This window comes from Macrobrachium rosenbergii, chromosome 1 (genome assembly GCF_040412425.1).
Source record: "Macrobrachium rosenbergii isolate ZJJX-2024 chromosome 1, ASM4041242v1, whole genome shotgun sequence".
Lineage (NCBI taxonomy): Eukaryota > Metazoa > Arthropoda > Malacostraca > Decapoda > Palaemonidae > Macrobrachium > Macrobrachium rosenbergii.
The window spans coordinates 61,903,464-61,920,916 of record NC_089741.1 but is presented as its reverse complement, the minus strand read 5'-3'; the positions used below and the strand labels follow the sequence as shown (position 1 = coordinate 61,920,916).

Below are 17,453 nucleotides of genomic sequence, written 5' to 3'. Positions count from 1 at the left end.
TAATCTTATCTTTCTCGTGGAGAATACATTGGGGTAACTGTACATTTGATAGCTAGCTGAGAATAATCTTACGACACCTCCCCCTCCGAAATTCTGATGCCTTTCAATGTTCTGTTTGAGACGTCCATTTCGGTGTTAGCAATCAAACAGGAAATGGTATCCGCCTTTTAGTTTTATTTTTGCATTCCTATCCTCTTTTTAAACGCTTGTAATGGTTAAATGTCGAAGCACCATTCAAAATGGTCAGAGTTCAAACTCATGAAAATCATATCAGCCTAAATATTATTAAATATATAATGTTTGACAGCCATATTATAAATGTATACATACCAGTGTGAACTTGCTGAATATTCATTATGTAGTTATGACTCTTATTAAGAAAGCTCAAATGATAGAATATTCTTTATGCAATTAGATCCTTCCTTACAGAAGCTTGAATAATATAGAATATAAACCAATCTTGTCAAAGCCGTGGTCATCTATGTAAAAGATTTTTAGCGTGACCCATGCAGTGGGTGAACTCTTACGGTTCACCAGAGTAAAGAAAGCATCACTGTGAACCATTTTTCTTACGATCAAGCAAGGCAGTACTTCAGCCATCACATTCCCAGAGGAATGGCTAGGATAGTACGCATTTTTCCTCGCAAGGATAGCTCACATTCTTTTACTGTTACATCCTCATCACCTTTACTTCCTATTTTTACTCTCATTACTGGTTCTTTGCCACTTTCTCACTACTACATTGTGCATATACTTCTATCCATGATTCACCTTCATTGAAATCGTCCTTAACAGTCAAGTCTTTCGGAATAGAGTATTTTTTTAATGTCTGCACTAATAACAACAGTCCTTTCAAAGATGTCTGTGTCAACCTCAACTGTTCTCCACAAATAGAAAATAATTAGACTGTCAAGCCTATGTGGTGTCCCTATTTGTCCTAAATTTCTGTTACCTTCAAATCAGTGAGGAATCACTGCAAACCTAAACCAGCACAGAATCCAGAACACCTTCATGAACTTAAAATTTTGCTACTTAAGGTTACCCATCAAAACAGCTAACTTAGCATTCTAGTGTCTTCTAATGAGCTGAAAGTAGCACTGTTACTCCGATGAAACAAAATAAAAAACGCCTGTGGATGATTCTAATGCGGCCGGCAGGGCCATCTTTAGTGTGATCAACACTGCCGCTGGATATTTCAGTGTACCGTTCGCATACTGTTTACTTTTTGTCAGACTAGAGAGAGAGAGAGAGAGAGAGAGAGAGAGAGAGAGAGAGAGAGAGAGAGAGAGAGGACAGTACATGTGGACTACGTTCTTGAAGTGTAACCTAAAAAATCCAACTAATATCTACTAAGTTTCCTGTATCGATTATCAGTCTTTCGTAACTTACCCGATTACAAGAACTCAGTAATGAATATTATGAAAAAGTAAGCCCTAGAATCTGTCAGCATGACGTAACACCTTGATCGTCAGTAAGGATGCTTCAGGGTTCAATCTTCACCAATGCACAAGACTACACTTAAACATTGCCTAGAAAACAGCACGGCATTGAGATGGGTCAGTTCTAGAATGTGGATGCTGTCAAAACCTTGAATATCAGAATCCTTTTTTGACTTTGAAATGAGTGACAAACTTACATGAATGTCCGGTAAGGGGATCACTAACATTACCATACATATGTCGCAAAAGATTTAACCCTAAACAGGCACTTTAACAGAAAATATCAGCTTGCTCTCTTCCGCAATAACAAGGTTAAACAAAATATTTCCCAAAGAAAAAAGAAGTTAGTGGATGACACATACAGCAATAATCGAAAAAAAAACTTGGGTGAAATATCAAACATGACAAAGTGAGCAAACTTGACTGTAATTACCTTGTTAGCTACGTCAACAAAATCAGGTATGAAAATACTGCTGAATTTGTTCGAGAAGTTCTGCAACGCTTAATATCATCGAGGGTTTTGAAATATATTAAAGGCTACAGATACACACACATTATATATATATATATATATATATATATATATATATATATATATATATATATATATATATATATATATATATATATAGACATACATACATCCAACACACACACACACACACACACACACATATATATATATATATATATATATATATATATATATATATATATATATATATATATATATATGTGTGTGTGTGTGTGTGTGTGTGTGTGTATGCTAAAATGATCGAGCATCAAAAGCCTGCTCCATCTCCAACTAGGCAACTGCTAACTCACTCCCGTGAGTAATCCTTATTTTATGAAGCCAGTGAATCAAAATGGATGGGATCACAAGTATTCATTTCTTACTTCTTTCTGAAGTTCGACTGCTTTGCATTCTTGGAGGATAATGTCAGTATCGTACAATTTAAGCTGTACGGTTATGGCTGATATAATGATTCTCAACTAGTCATTTGAAGAGTACCATCTTCACATGATCTGCGCATCATCCAAAGAAAATATAGGTTGGTTTCATAGGTGCTTGGCTATGTGTCCTTTTAATCGAACTTCAGCACTATCTGCATATGGCATATGATCCATATATAGGTTTCGTTTAGTATTCCAGAGGGGACAGTTTTGAGGAATAATTCTTTTCATTCCAATAGGTGAAATTCACTGCGTCTTACGACACTTACTTATACATATGACCTATTTAGTGATTCTACAGAGTATAACAAAATGATTTGCAAAATGAATATGTAGTTTCAAAATGAATTAAACAGTACAGTTCACTCATGGTATTCTTCACAGGGGACAAATTCGTACACCTATACTTCGGTAAGAGACCTCTAGAAGTAACGAACAATTAAGAAAATTGCACAGTAAAAGATCTCGTGACAATTATCAATGAAGACCTAACAAACAAAGAGCTGATCAGACCAATGCAAACACTTTTGCTCGCTAACAATGTCTCCAGATCATACAATTACATGTCCTTCAAATTTTGTTTGATCAATTCCTCTAAATTCCTGACGCGGAAATAGATGCTCATTTACCCAACATTCTACTAAATAAGTTGAGATTTAACGCGCTTTATTATTATCCACATCTAAACAGACAGATTCCTCCGAAAATAAGTTTACTTACTCAAAACCTAATTAAGACACGTTCCTTGAACTGTTCCCTAGGAACTAAAAAAGTTATTTTTTTGGTCCATTCTACGATTCTAACAAGGGAAGTCATTTAAGACCCGGCGCATTACACGTAATTCCAATGTCAGAACTTATGTACAGACTTCAGCGACCGGTTAAGGTCTAGTTGAATCAACCAAGGATGAAACTAAGGCAATGTCAACAGTGTCTTCTCGTAATATTCAAAACCATGAAAGATTTTAGTATGAATACAGCCTTTTACACTAAATTAAGTACGTTGTACAATACTTACTATTATTCTTACCAGATAGTGAAGCCTTACTATGGATGCTTCTACTCAAAATGCTTAACCTGTGACCAGCAGGTCTCTCTCTCTCTCTCTCTCTCTCTCTCTCTCTCTCTCTCTCTCTCTCTCTCTCTCTCTCTCTCTCTCTCATTCAAGAATTTGAGGCAACTGTAAAACAGCAAATGTCAGTTGTCGACGTCCCTGGGTTCATTTTAATGACAGCCGAGAGAGGTAAGGAGGTTTTAGTGTACCGAGAGAGGTAAGGAGGTTTTAGTGTATTTTTCTTTTTGAATAGAAGGGCATTTGATATCGAGAGTGGCATACGTTACTGGGCCATATCCTCGATACGAAATTAAGTACGAAGGAATAAACATGACACTCAACATATAAACAAAAGAAACTAGATTGTATTTTGTGAATGAGGCCTATTAAGGTGAAGTTCACCTGATAATTACAAAACATCTAACAGGGAATAACTGACTGGTACAATTCTCAGCGTTAAAGCCTTGGAAGGATTCTTGTAATCTGTTTCCGACAGATTACACGTAACACCTCCGTAGTGGTAATGAAGTGTCAGAAGTCACTTCGTCCTATTAAAAAATATCAAATAATTAAGAGTATCCAGCAATTTAACACTGTTATCTATACCTATACTTTATTCGCCAACATCATCTACCTAATGCGAGCAGCGAGCATGAAATTATATGTAAGTGTACTGAATAACTTAGGAAAGATTTTATCTCGTACCAAGGACCCCAATTTATTTTCAAAGTGTATTTTCCACTGCTTTATATAATTCCTCGCTGGAATAAGTATATAAGTAAATCACTGTACAACAGCGACTGTACAAATAATGTTGATAATACATGTTACACTTTGTAAAAAATAAAAAACTAATTGCTAACCTCTAACTGTGTCAAAATAATTGAGAATGCTGAAAAATCAAAGAAATTCATGCGTTAGCGGACCGTGCAAATGCTAATTCTAAAACAGATCATTCACATTCTTCATAACAGGAAAAACTAGTTACTTTCTTTTGCTAACCGAAAAACTTTTAACCCACGATAGATGAACTCGAGTTTTAATAGGTGTTCACTTATTTCTGGAATACAAACTGTGTTCACTTATTTTAGGAAACAAAATATGTGTAAGAAAATAGTTAAACTCATTTCCTATGTATACTTAACAAAAAACAATGACAGCAATAAAATAACATATAAATTATTATTTTTATCATCACCAAACGATAACTTGCACAGTACAATGAAAATAACATTGCATTTCTGTATGAATTCAGAATTACACGAACGAATTTTCGCTGGGGGTTTTTCCCTCTGACAAATCTCCATAAAATTTATGATAAGGTTTTGCCGTTATTTCATTCGAAAACAAACCTCATATATTGTCTGGGCCGTTTAGTTGTAAAAACTCCTCAAAATTCAGTATTTTTGTTTGGGGGGTAAATGTTTGAAAAGAAAAATTTAAACCATATATGTTATATAGATTCATATGAGGAATTACCTTTGCGAATGGAAATCCACAATCTTTTTCGAAAATCGTGGACGCATAGTTATGTTGTGGGCTTGTTATTACTTTCATTTATTCTCCACATTTGCTACTTTTAATTCATTACTTTTAATATAACAAAATGGAAATGATTTCTTCAACCTAATTTGCCCCTTTTTTTTCAGACGCCTGATGAAATTCTTTATCTCGATGACATACAATGAACGTTCTAAATGCTAACGTTACTGATCAGCTCAAGTGAATCAATTGCCGGCAAAACTATATTTAAAGAGAGTTAATAAGAAATAAACAACCAAGTAACTAAAAGTGATGTTTATTTTCTGCTATGTTCTTGCTAACCCTTAGTCTTCAGTAGCAATACTGAGACTTGTTTTGCTATCTCACCCGATGACTATTTACAACCCAGCAAAATCCTTCATCAATATCAATCGTCCATAAAACTGAGATGACACAAGTATGAAAGATGGCTTGGATGTGTCTTCCGCACAACCCCAGGGATAATATTAAGTGGCAGTGTCAGCTGGGTTCCAGTGTGCACCAGAAGAGTTGAAAGAACCAAACCTATCTTAAGGAGAACTATAGGAAGGGAGACTGGAGATGAATGGAGATCTACGCAAAGCAGAGCACAGGAAAAACAAAAGTGGTGGAATTTCAGAGTCCCTTTACTTCACTCGGAATTGACGCCGATGATAATGATAAATGAAAAAAAAATGCGCAATATGCTAGGGTATAGAAATGACGACTCAAATATCAAAATACAATATCCACGCGCCAGTTATCCTTCCTTCTTTATTCTTGAAACGATTCTACCTTGAGATTTTTTAGCACAGACACAAAGCTTATGTGTAATCTCCAATTTGTATTATACTCAGTATTGTACACCAATCAGCATAGTTACATACCCTCTGAGAATTACTTACGAGAACCATCTTTGATTTCTAGCTCTTCTTACTTTAGGAGCTTTGTGCGCTATGAGCAGCTGTGATCCTTATTCTATATCTTTGGGAAGATCGAGTTCGCATACCAAGCTCAGAAAATTAGAAAAAGCACATGAACCACGTACAAAACATTCGTTGAAACTGATCTCAAAATTCTTAATGGCCTCCCATATAAAATAATCATCCACCCCACCCCCAGCCGCCTCCGCCTCTCGGAATAAGGGAAATCTTTGTAAAACGTTTTGAGGTTTCATCCTACGCCTAAAAATTCACGATTGACAATAAATGAGTATTTCAAGGCCGATCATGAGATATGGAAAATCCTGGGCTTGAAAATAAAACTAACATGAGAAAAATAGGAATAATGATAAATCGTGATGATACAGCACATCTTTTTCCCGTCCACCTTATCTAATCTCACTACCTCGCCGAAAGAAATGTCCCTTGAAGAATAACCCCATTAGCTTTTCATAATTAAATTTCGAGATGAGTTTTTTCTCTCTCTCTCTAGTCTAACAAGACTAACGTTCCCTTGGCTTTTCTTTCATGGATTTGGCTCTTTCTTTCTGTCTTATTTTTCTATACAAATGTACAGAAGCAAGTTCCATGGAGCACTAACATCAAGATTCCACAAATCATTCACGGCGGACTAAATTATAAATCATGTTTTTAAATAAATGGATCAATCGTCCCCCATCTTCCTACAGATGGTAATTATCTTTTTTTCAAAGATTTGAAAATACACGTTGAGAAAATCTGTAGGAACATGCTAATTTTGTTGTTCTAAACCCAATAGGTTGATATAGAAAATGCGTTTGATGGCAAAATATGAAGATCCCTCATTGCAAATCCTCACCCCTTTGAGAGACTGGAATTTGTAGGGCCTGGGTGAATTGTGACTGATGGGTATTAATCATTAACCAGTCGGAATGTTCGAGTAAAAGGAATTCACTTGAAACTACTACTGGTGACCCAAGTTGGCTAGGAATAACTCTCTCTCTCTCTCTCTCTCTCTCTCTCTCTCTCTCTCTCTCTCTCTCTCTCTCTCTCTCTCTCTCTCTCTCTCTCTCTCTCTCTGACGTAGTAAACTTCAAATTTTACGGGTTTCAGAGTCCAAAGTATAACAAAGCTGCAGCCATCTCCAATCTGTTATTAAAAGATCTTAAAAATTTTCTTTTAAAAAATATACCATTAACTTTTGTGTCTGTAAGTACATGTGCACAGCCTGCACAGAAATTACATGGACACTTCCAAGAACGTGTTTATAGCGCGTACTGTCTTTCTATTTTCAGAAAGGAGTTTATGTTGGTATTTTCTCCTGCCATCAGTACGAACAGATGCTCTAAAGGACTACTCAGAAGTCGAAATAAATGGAATCAAGACAGGTATGTTGTCATATCCTTGTTACAATAACCTTAATTATCCTCGTAACGCTTTGAGTTGTCTTCTCAAAGCTTTGGCATATTCATTACTCAAAGATTGGATTGCACGATTGACATAACTTTGATGCAATGATCACATTATTCAAAATAAACGCTATTGTTACACATCAACAAGGAAATCTATTTAACTTTCTTAAATGTTTCTAATATAAAAAAGGTCTATCAGGATATGGAATTTTTTCAATTAATAAAACCGGAAAACATAGTTGGGACATTACATCCTCAGATATCGATTTGGCAATAACTAAATCCTCCAGTATATGAAGGAAACATTTTACTATAATGAAAATTTTAGTTTGAAAACTGGGCATGAGCAAAAGAACTTTATCTTCATACATATTAAATTACTTTATTTACTTACTTAATCAAATGAAAAGTCTGAACGCCTTATTCTTATTAATCTATAACAACGTCACTTTACATGTAGTCAACAGCTTGCTATGCAGTTTGAGATATCACCATATTACGAACGCAAAACCTGTGTTCAAATTAACCACATCACGAATTTAATTTATAAATTTGTTGCATTCCCTAACTGCATGATACTGATGATGTCTTTTCAACAGCTCTTTTAATAACCAAGTTGTGGCAAGGCAAACAGAAAGGAATGGTTTAGACATGTAATCTCACACTCGAACATTTTTTATTTTCCCTTATTCTTAACTTGTCAATATTCTTAATTTATCAACTACTTCACAAATGGACATATTCTTACGGCAAATATGAGCTTTCTCAAATACTTACTCTAGTATTTTGCCAAGAGCACATTTGTTATAAAGAATACACGCCAAATCTACAAGTTACAAATGTCTCTGTGTAGAGCAAACCTTGTTTAAAGCCAAGACTTCGGTCACGTGTATTTTGTTATTGTCTCGCTACAATAAGACAATTTTTAATTCACACCCGGTCCATCAGTCACACTCTTTCACTAGAACCTGGATAGTATCTCCATTGTATATAACTTAATGAGACGAGCCTTTCCCAGAAATATACTGACATTACAATTTGTGTTAAACACCAGTAGCTAATTATCAATCAGTTCAACTTAAGAGTGTGACTGATCTGAAGCGCCTACGAAAGGATTTTCATATGTTTATCTGCGGAATCTCTACGACATTTCGGAAGGGTATCATTTCTTTTATTCTAAATTTACAGCCAAACGAAAAGAAACCAATACAAAATGTTTGCTAGTTTTAATGCTACATGAAATATGTACAAAAAATGTTCACTGAAGTTGAAAGTAAACTTTAGGCTACAAACATAAAATCGTGGTCCGTAAACAACAATAAACAGAGAGGCATCCAGTCATAAGAATGTAGCTATGTAGCTATTTAAGCACATGCAGCGTTCTTTCTCTCACTCCGATTCCCAGCAATTTGCATAACGCCGACTTTATATAGCTTTGAACTGCACATTTCTCATATTAACTTTAGGAGTTGTCCTTTTTCCCAAGTTCTCGTTTGCGTGTTCAGATGGTGGTCACCATTTCTCTGTGTATTTTTAGAGCTTTCCTGAACTCTAGTATAAGGAAAAATGTCGAAATTTTGTCGAAAATTATGTAAGTGTAGTATAAAAAAAAAAGCAAAATTATACTAATTTGACTGACTTGTGACTTCTGTAAAATGGCGTAACAACAACGGTGGTCATTAATGCAGGACAAATAATAGAGTTGAATAATATGTGAGAGTAACCATCGGTGATTCTGAAAAACAAAAAGGTCACTGAAATTAAAGGAACTGACAAAGTCCATTTTTTGGAGAAAACCAAATGAAGGAAGGATCCTGCTCTTCAGTGACTCTGCTACTAAAAAGAAACATTAAAAGAACGTGCTATATCTATGAAAGTAAGCTTGTCACATCATCACTTAAAAATTCGTCGTTCAAATGCTGAATGGCCCATTTAAAAGCTGCACTATTAAACATCTACTGGACCATATAAGTCTCGCTCTCTCTCTCTCTCTCTCTCTCTCTCTCTCTCTCTCTCTCTCTCTCTCTCTTCCAAGAATATTTCCTCCAGTAAGTAGGATGCTCCTACCCTCGAGCGAAGATTATTCAAAAGTGTCTGGTGATGATGGTAGTCGTAGTAGCGGGGACGTGTTGGAGATGACGATGTGCTGCTGCCAGTTACGTTATCAGGGACGAGACAGCTTCCCTTCCTTTGTCCTCCCCTCCCTTCCCATTCCCCTTCCATTCCTGCACTCCACCATCCCAGGCCAACGCCCCCATACATGCCGCATTCTCACCCCCCTCCTCCAGGGACCCTCCCCTCCCCTCCTCCCTAAAAATACTATACCCCAAATCACGCCTCTTGCTTCCCCGGTGCCATTAGCTCTCTCTCTCTCTCTCTCTCTCTCTCTCTCTCTCTCTCTCTCTCTCTTGCACAATCCTAAGTGGGACATAATCTCATCACATAATAATAGCCGTGAAAGTATTTTTTACATTAATTAGTCTTTTGATATTTTCCCGTGTTCCAGGATGAATGAATTTTCCACAATTGAAAGCCAAATATTAGCTCTTTCTTTAGCCACACTTCGAGACTGAAGAAGGCCTCTCCCTCTGCCTCCAAGACATTCGCGTCTTCTCTTCCCTCTTCCTATTTGTATTTCACATTATCGACAATCCCCCTACTAGAGTTCACGTGTCCCCTATCTCCCCTATATCAAATTAATTTTCTGTCCGTTTGTTTCTTTCTCTCTCAACCCTCTCCCCCTCCCCCCAACAAACCCCTCTTACCTCTTCAACTGCATTTGGACAATTCGTGTGTGCGCGCGCGCGCGTGTACGTTCGTGTGCGCGTGTCTTTTCGACTCTGTCTCTCCCCAATGTCTGTCTCTTGTGAAGTTCTCTAACCCTTCCTTATCCAGGATTGTTCCGTCCTCCTTTCCTCTTGAACCCTTACTTTTCCTTCTTCCTTGGACACTCGTAGGACTTTAGACCCCTCTCGGGCAGGAGCTTTGCGCCTAATTCCCCTCCTTCCACTCTTCCTCGTCTCTTTTCTCCGTCTCCTTCTCCTTCTCCCACTCTAAAAAGCCGCATGCTCGACTTTTTTTAGGCCTACTTTTGCCCTACATATGCTGCGACTTCAGAGTGTTGGAGCATACACAATGAACGGGAATACTTACTTTACCGTTATTACAGAATCCTGATTTATCATCTTTTGTATCAGTGCATCATATTAATGGATTTAAAGTGCGTGTTTTCTAACGTATTAGCCTCCTTGGATGTAGTTCCTCTTCAAAAAAACTCAAAGAATGTGCAAGTTTATTGAACTGCTGGATGACAGTTGCCCAACACAAAATCATACAATAAACGAGAACAAATCATATGACACAGCTCGTTTTTGCTGTGTCATTCAGACTTAACATATTGGAATGCTTATGGCGCTGCAGTTCCCAGTGAATGGCATGTTGCTTATTTCCCACATCAATTGAAGGGACTGTTAACAACCGAATAATAACTCCAGAATATGTCATACACAGCCGACCCTCCCCATTCACCTCTTTCCTAATAAATCTAGGATTTCTAGAGAGATGGGGATACGAAAACTTTTATATTAGTTTCGTTATCCATCGTAATAGTCTTGTGGTTTCGTTCATCCCTAACATCTGCTTATGCAAAATAACAGCAGTCATTTTTTTGTAGGACGAATTACTATGATACCTGAAACCTACCAACAAAATATCAAAGCCTCTCCGTTGTCATAAAACCCCGAAACAAAACACCTCAAATAATTTTCTTAAAAGCTACAGCAACACACAATGACAGCTGAGGAATCTTGAATGTCAGCATAACTGTATAATTTCATCAGAAAGTGAAAACAGATCCTTGAAAACGTCATCATGAACACTGACACGTAGGAGTCATATACTATAACAAAAGAATATAGCATGAACGAATGGAAACTACAGTACTACAGTACACATTTTAAGTAAACTCAAATATAGTTGACCGAGACTCTCATTTGGTATCAGTAATTCGTCACACATAATATAACATGGAGTTCAAATTTTTAAAAGAACTTGACAAAATTCATGTCAGTTTAACTAGCAAAATATTTTTCCTTCCATCATGATACAGAAATTTTTGTAAACTTTTCGCGTGAAAATCGAAAACAAATAGCAAAGGGTGTTCGTAATACGTAAGGGTGTAAAATATTTCGTTAATATGATGGGCAACTGCTGGCATAGTTCGCTAGTTGGTGCAAAGTGCCACATTGTCGCGGACCCGCGTACGAATCGGACGACACTAAGTTTGGCGATTGGTGCAAATCATTTCTGCGATCTCATGCTCAATTCGGACGTCACAGGTTTTTGCAATCTTGTAAAATCTTATTATTGTATATTTTAATATTACCGCGACATAAAACATAAATGTTATCAGTGTGGTGATTTAACATAATCACTAGTGTACTATAAGCAAAACACTGCGTATGAAGGATCTACACCCAGACGTCATACGAGAGTGTTAATGGTACATTTAGTGCATCACATTGGCATCACCATATATTAAAAAAACAACATAAACGCTGTCGGGTTACTAAGCTACAGTATCATACCAAGAAATGCCGGAGAGAGAGAGAGAGAGAGAGAGAGAGAGAGAGAGAGAGAGAGAGAGAGAGAGAATAAAACTGTCAATACAGCCGTTGATATCACAGCATCTGACCGCTAATAGATACATTTTCATCCACTATTCAACAATGCGTGATACTCCCCAACAAAACCTAACTTCACCAATATAATGTCTAGGAATTGTACATAATTAAAGCATCTACATCAAGAAATCCCGAAGCAGAAAATATGAACTTCATTCCTGTAACAAAGAGTAACTTAATACCATGTAGTACCGAATAAAACATTATGTCGGCAACTTTTCTTCACAAAGAACTTTTCACAAAATAATAGGATCGAAAAAGTCTGAGGATAGCATACAACTAACAATTTTATATTAAATACAACCAGTATATGGAAAAAGAACATTTTATTTCTTAAAAGACGCAACCTGACGATCTGATTCGGAAATTTATTCCTAGATGATTAGACCAGTTGGAGTGAATGTGTCAACTTGGTAAAACGAATACAATAGTAACTATAAGGCAGCTACGAAATCTAAGACCTGGTGATATAGATAACGAAAATCACAACAGGAATAAGAGATTTTAAAAATTTGTAATGCTTAGCAAACTCGGTTATTTACAATGTATAAAAACAGCGACAAAATAACCTGTGAAACATTTGTACATATATGAGACAAAGTTTTATACTGGTCTCAAAAAAGCGTAGTTGTTTTACAGAAAAGTGCCAGATGAAAGTACTGTAGTAAGCTACGTGCCTTTCATGAAAAAAAGCGCAAATACTTGTGAGCTTACTTTTCTCTAAAAGAAACAAAATTCGGACGTAATTTCCACTTTCCATGAAAACAAATTATGTACGAGTACAAAACAAATACAACAATTGCCTTTTCCAAATAAGACCCCATCACACTGTTGTTCACACACCCACAGGCACAGACTTTATAAGACATGAAGCTTAAACAAACTCACTGACTCTTTCCCTCTCTCTCCGGAAGTCAGATCTGAAATGAATACACCAGCAGGCCACGTGACGTCATATGACCCAAAACACAAGTCGCAAACCTTGTAAAAAAAAAAAAAAACTCTCGAAGTCAGATCTGAAATGAATCGATCACAAGTTAGAAGAGCATGTGACGTCACATGGATCCCAGACACAAGTCTGGAGTCAAGAAAAGAAATAATGAAAGGAAATTAATAAGAGCCGTGGCAGTTGCATGCAAAATCCCAAACGAGAAAGGAACCAAGAGGAAATATAAAAGAGAGAGAGAGAGAAAAAAAAGACAAGAAAGGAAGGTGGGGTCACTTCATGAACATTCGATGGTTCCCGAAGCTCATTCTTAAACCTCACTCCCCTCCTTACCCTAAGAACCCCATCCCTAACTCCCAAAACCCACCCATTCCGAGGACTACCCCATCCTCTTGGCACGTCCAGTGACATTCTTTATCCAATTATTTTATTATCGTTATGACTGCGCTCACTTTTATATCAACAACCTAAGGTTTTTATGCGCTCTCTTCTTTCATTCATCTAGTCTCTCTCTCTCTCTCTCTCTCTCTCTCTCCCCTCAGCACGTGAGGGTGGAAACTTGCAACTCCTGCTTCTTAAACGGATGCGTCACATCTCTGCAGAAGTGACGACACTTCATCCCTATTGTGGAGGCAACCGAGCGCACACATTGTATGCCTGCCCACGTTTATGTACGTACACGTAATTCCACGCGTACGGCAGAGCAAAAGTTTTTAAAAGTTGCTCATGCAAACAAAAAGGTACACAAATGCGATACGGCACATTGCAAGAGTATGTCAAAGTATGTACTGTTCTGTTTTTATATATATATATATATATATATATATATATATATATATATATATATATATATATATATATATATATATATATATATATATATATATATATATATATATATATATCTCTATACACACATATACATACATGCCTACAAGCGAATATATTGAATATATACATTATATACACATACACATGTGTATATATACACACGTTCACTGTTCCCGTGAGCAGGGCGACAGAACGGCTGTGGGTGTGCAAGAGACGCCAGAGAATGGTCGTCTGGGTGTCTCCCTGAATACACAAGCCAAGTATTTGTTTCATTCGGGCTCGACTCATTTCCTCTCGGCTATCTGCACTTTTCGTAGGTTTCTAATTATCTCATAGTTCTTTGCCAAAGGGCAGATGGAAAATTGTAGTACGTTTAAATGATAAAGATCAATGTCGATTCAGAGATCACTCATAACAAATGCTATAATTTTGAAGATAATAATTACGAAAGATTGCTTTTTTTTAGCATTGTTAATTAACTAATAAAACATTACCAGCATTACCATTTTAGAAGACTTTAATCAAGGCAAACATGAATTTCTTAGCAAACTGCCAGACTCTACGAAAATGTACAGCAATGCTGACGCTGACAATATAGGCGCTTCGTTAACACTGGGCTGTTTTGAAGATCCTGCTATTATTCTAATGTTGACAGAGATAGTTCTAGGATTGAATTTCCCTTTCAATTCTCTCTAAATTCCAGTGTCCTGTGTATAGTCTCAGTCTTACACTTCAAACGCTTTCCCTCCAATAAAACATAAGCAAATTTTATCATTATATGGAGGGACGTTCTTCGCTAAAAGCCAGTAATTCTCGAGAGAAATTTCATACATCACTTCTGCAACTAGCCATATACACATCGGATTGATGCTTCAATGACATTATTAGTAAAAAAAATATATGAAAAAAGGAAGAACCACATAATTAACATATCTTATCAATGATATCTTGTCACCGATCAAAAGTATCTAATTACGGCGACATCGAAAATTTAGGGAAGATACTAAACGTCTTGACTTTCCCAGGATTCACCTCTGCTAAGGGAAACCGCTTTAAGATAATAAACACACACACACACACACACACACACACACACACATATATATATATATATATATATATATATATATATATATATATATATATATATATATTATATCTCTCTCTATATATAGTGTGTGTGTGTGTGTGTGTGAGTGTATGTGTGTGTGGATCCTGCAGCTCAGTGGAAGAAAACTGGACTCCATCCCTGACTGTTGGGAGGGCTCTACCCTTCTGGCGCCACCCATCCATGTACACAAACACACACACATATATATATATGTGAGTGTGTGTGTGTGTGTGTGTGGAGAGAGAGATAGAGAAAGAGAAAATATCTTGTGAATGATTTCACCCAGGTCAGGTGAAGATTACCTCGTCGAGGCCCTCCTGTCTGATAGCATACATTCGTAAAAAGGCTGAGAGAGAGAGTGAGAAATAATAAAAATCTATATATTCGGTATTTATGTATACATATACTAATAAACAATCAATTTCTTAAATAACGTAAAGTGGCTGACACTCGGACTTCAGTCATAGGATTTGAACCTTTTAGAAATCTTACTTCTACATCACAAATATTTCTTTTACAAAGCACTGACAGGAAACATTGGCACTGCTGCAGTCAGCCTATGATAAAGTTTATCGTACCAAAACCAATGTAGGTTTTAAGCATCAGGACGTTTCGCTGATAGGAGGCGGTTCCATAATAAACACGACACAACGGCACTGCCACATTCATAGCTGAAATGCGGAGTCGTGGATGAATCCCTTACGCTGGAAACCGTAACAACATTAGCTTCTTCAGTAACACACGTCGAACACCTCCATCCACTTCTCTCTCTCTCTCTCTCTTCTCTCTCTCCTTCTCTCTCTCTCTCTCTCTCTACAATATATATGTATAATATATATATACAGTATATATATATATACAGTATATATATATATATATATATATATATATATATATATAATGAGAAATCGTTACTTAGAGGTTATTACAACCGTCTCTCCGGCAAAAGGGCCGAGCCTCGAATTACATACGAGGCGGAGAGCTTTAGGCACGTTCCGCTAATCTCATTATAACTATGATGACCTAAGCAATGAATTATATACCTAACGCATATTCAACTGTGAGGGATCGAAACCCGGATGGTCTTGCCAAAATACGAAGGAGAATATCTTCTCTGAGGAGGAACAAGGCGATGATATATATATACATAAAATACTAACTTCATCACTGTCAATCCTTAAAAAGTATGATATAACTCTTAAAATAAACTTTGAAATTAAATGAGACTGCATAGTTAAATCGATATTCATCTGCAACATTCTCTGGCAAAAATAAACCAAACATGTAACAACTGACGTAATTAAGAAAAGTGTTTATTTCTTGTTCCCAGTGTCAGTTTAATCAAAGATGGCTCAGCGAGACCCATTTTACTGATCGTAAAGGCGAATAGCATTTCAAGTTGATGGTGAAAAAGAGAGAAACATTCCCTCTCTCTTACTCTCGCATTCACTCTGAACGTCTTTCATTTGTCTGTAAAAATAATACTGTAGTTTGAATACTTGCATCAATTAAAAAGAACTTTAGAGGTAAACACTTTAAAGGACCCTTGGATATATGAGATATAATTCATGCTGAAATGACGAAATGGCCCTTGAGATGCTACTATGTTACTTGAAATATCAGTGACAACAAGAGAGAGAGAGAGAGAGAGAGAGAGAGAGAGAGAGAGAGAGAGAGAGAGAGAGAATTGACCTTTCACGCCTCTTCCTCATTATCTCGGGGTTGCATTCCGCATGATATAAAGGAAATGGTTTTCCCTTTAAGAAATGGTAACGCTTGAGTCTGTGGTTCTATTCTTAGCCCCTCTTGTAACATAAACAGCAAGTGAGAGGACGTAGAGGTATCACAGGCCGTCTATGGGGGTCTTACTGATCATTTCCCTTTGATCTCGAATTGCATTTGGTTCTTGAGGAAGTGACCTCAGTCCTGAAATTAGAGAGGCTTTGTATTTTGGTTCCTATACGTAGGCGCTACATTCCATTTTTCTGTAACATGTACCACTATGATGAAAGGTTTGGTGATTTGGGAATATATTTCCTCAGCATATCCCAAGATGAAGTTGATAATTACATTCCATGGCACTTGGGGATGATACCATATAAATAAAGAGTAATTTGGAATCTATTCAGCAGATGTAAACATATCAGTTTTCACATACTATTCTATACGTGTGCGTGGTGGGCAAATACATATATGAAAATATTTTTTAAACCATATTTTCATACCTGTATCTATATCATACAAACAACTAATCTATTTTGTGTTTCAAAATATCGTTGAATATTTCCTCATACTTGTTGAGCTTTACCTAAGCTTTGTTGGTAAAAATGGATCACGTAATTAACATTTTCACTGACATCCAACATCAACATAATACGATATATAAAATACAATAAAACGTAAATGGGGAGGTAACGTAAAAAGATGTTGCACAATTTCACTTGTTTTCATCGTGCACAATTGCTAACCCTGCTTGGTACACGAACATATCTTTTTCGCATTCCTTCAAATCCCTTAGAACCTGCTTCACAACTTGGCGTTTTTGCAAAGAATTCCCATCAAGATCAAACTCTCAAAATCACGTTTCTTTTTTAAAGGAGGAATT

The 17,453-nt window shown here is 36.6% G+C and overlaps 1 long non-coding RNA gene across 2 annotated transcripts in view; it reads left to right on the top strand.

The window, feature by feature from the left end:
- LOC136839141 (uncharacterized) overlaps positions 1–17,453 on the top strand; it is an 86,825-nt gene that overhangs the window by 46,041 nt on the left and 23,331 nt on the right. For both annotated transcript variants that reach the window (XR_010853217.1, XR_010853216.1), the window contains exon 3: positions 7,162–7,254. This is a non-coding gene — a long non-coding RNA (uncharacterized lncRNA). The remainder of the gene's footprint in view (positions 1–7,161; positions 7,255–17,453) is intronic.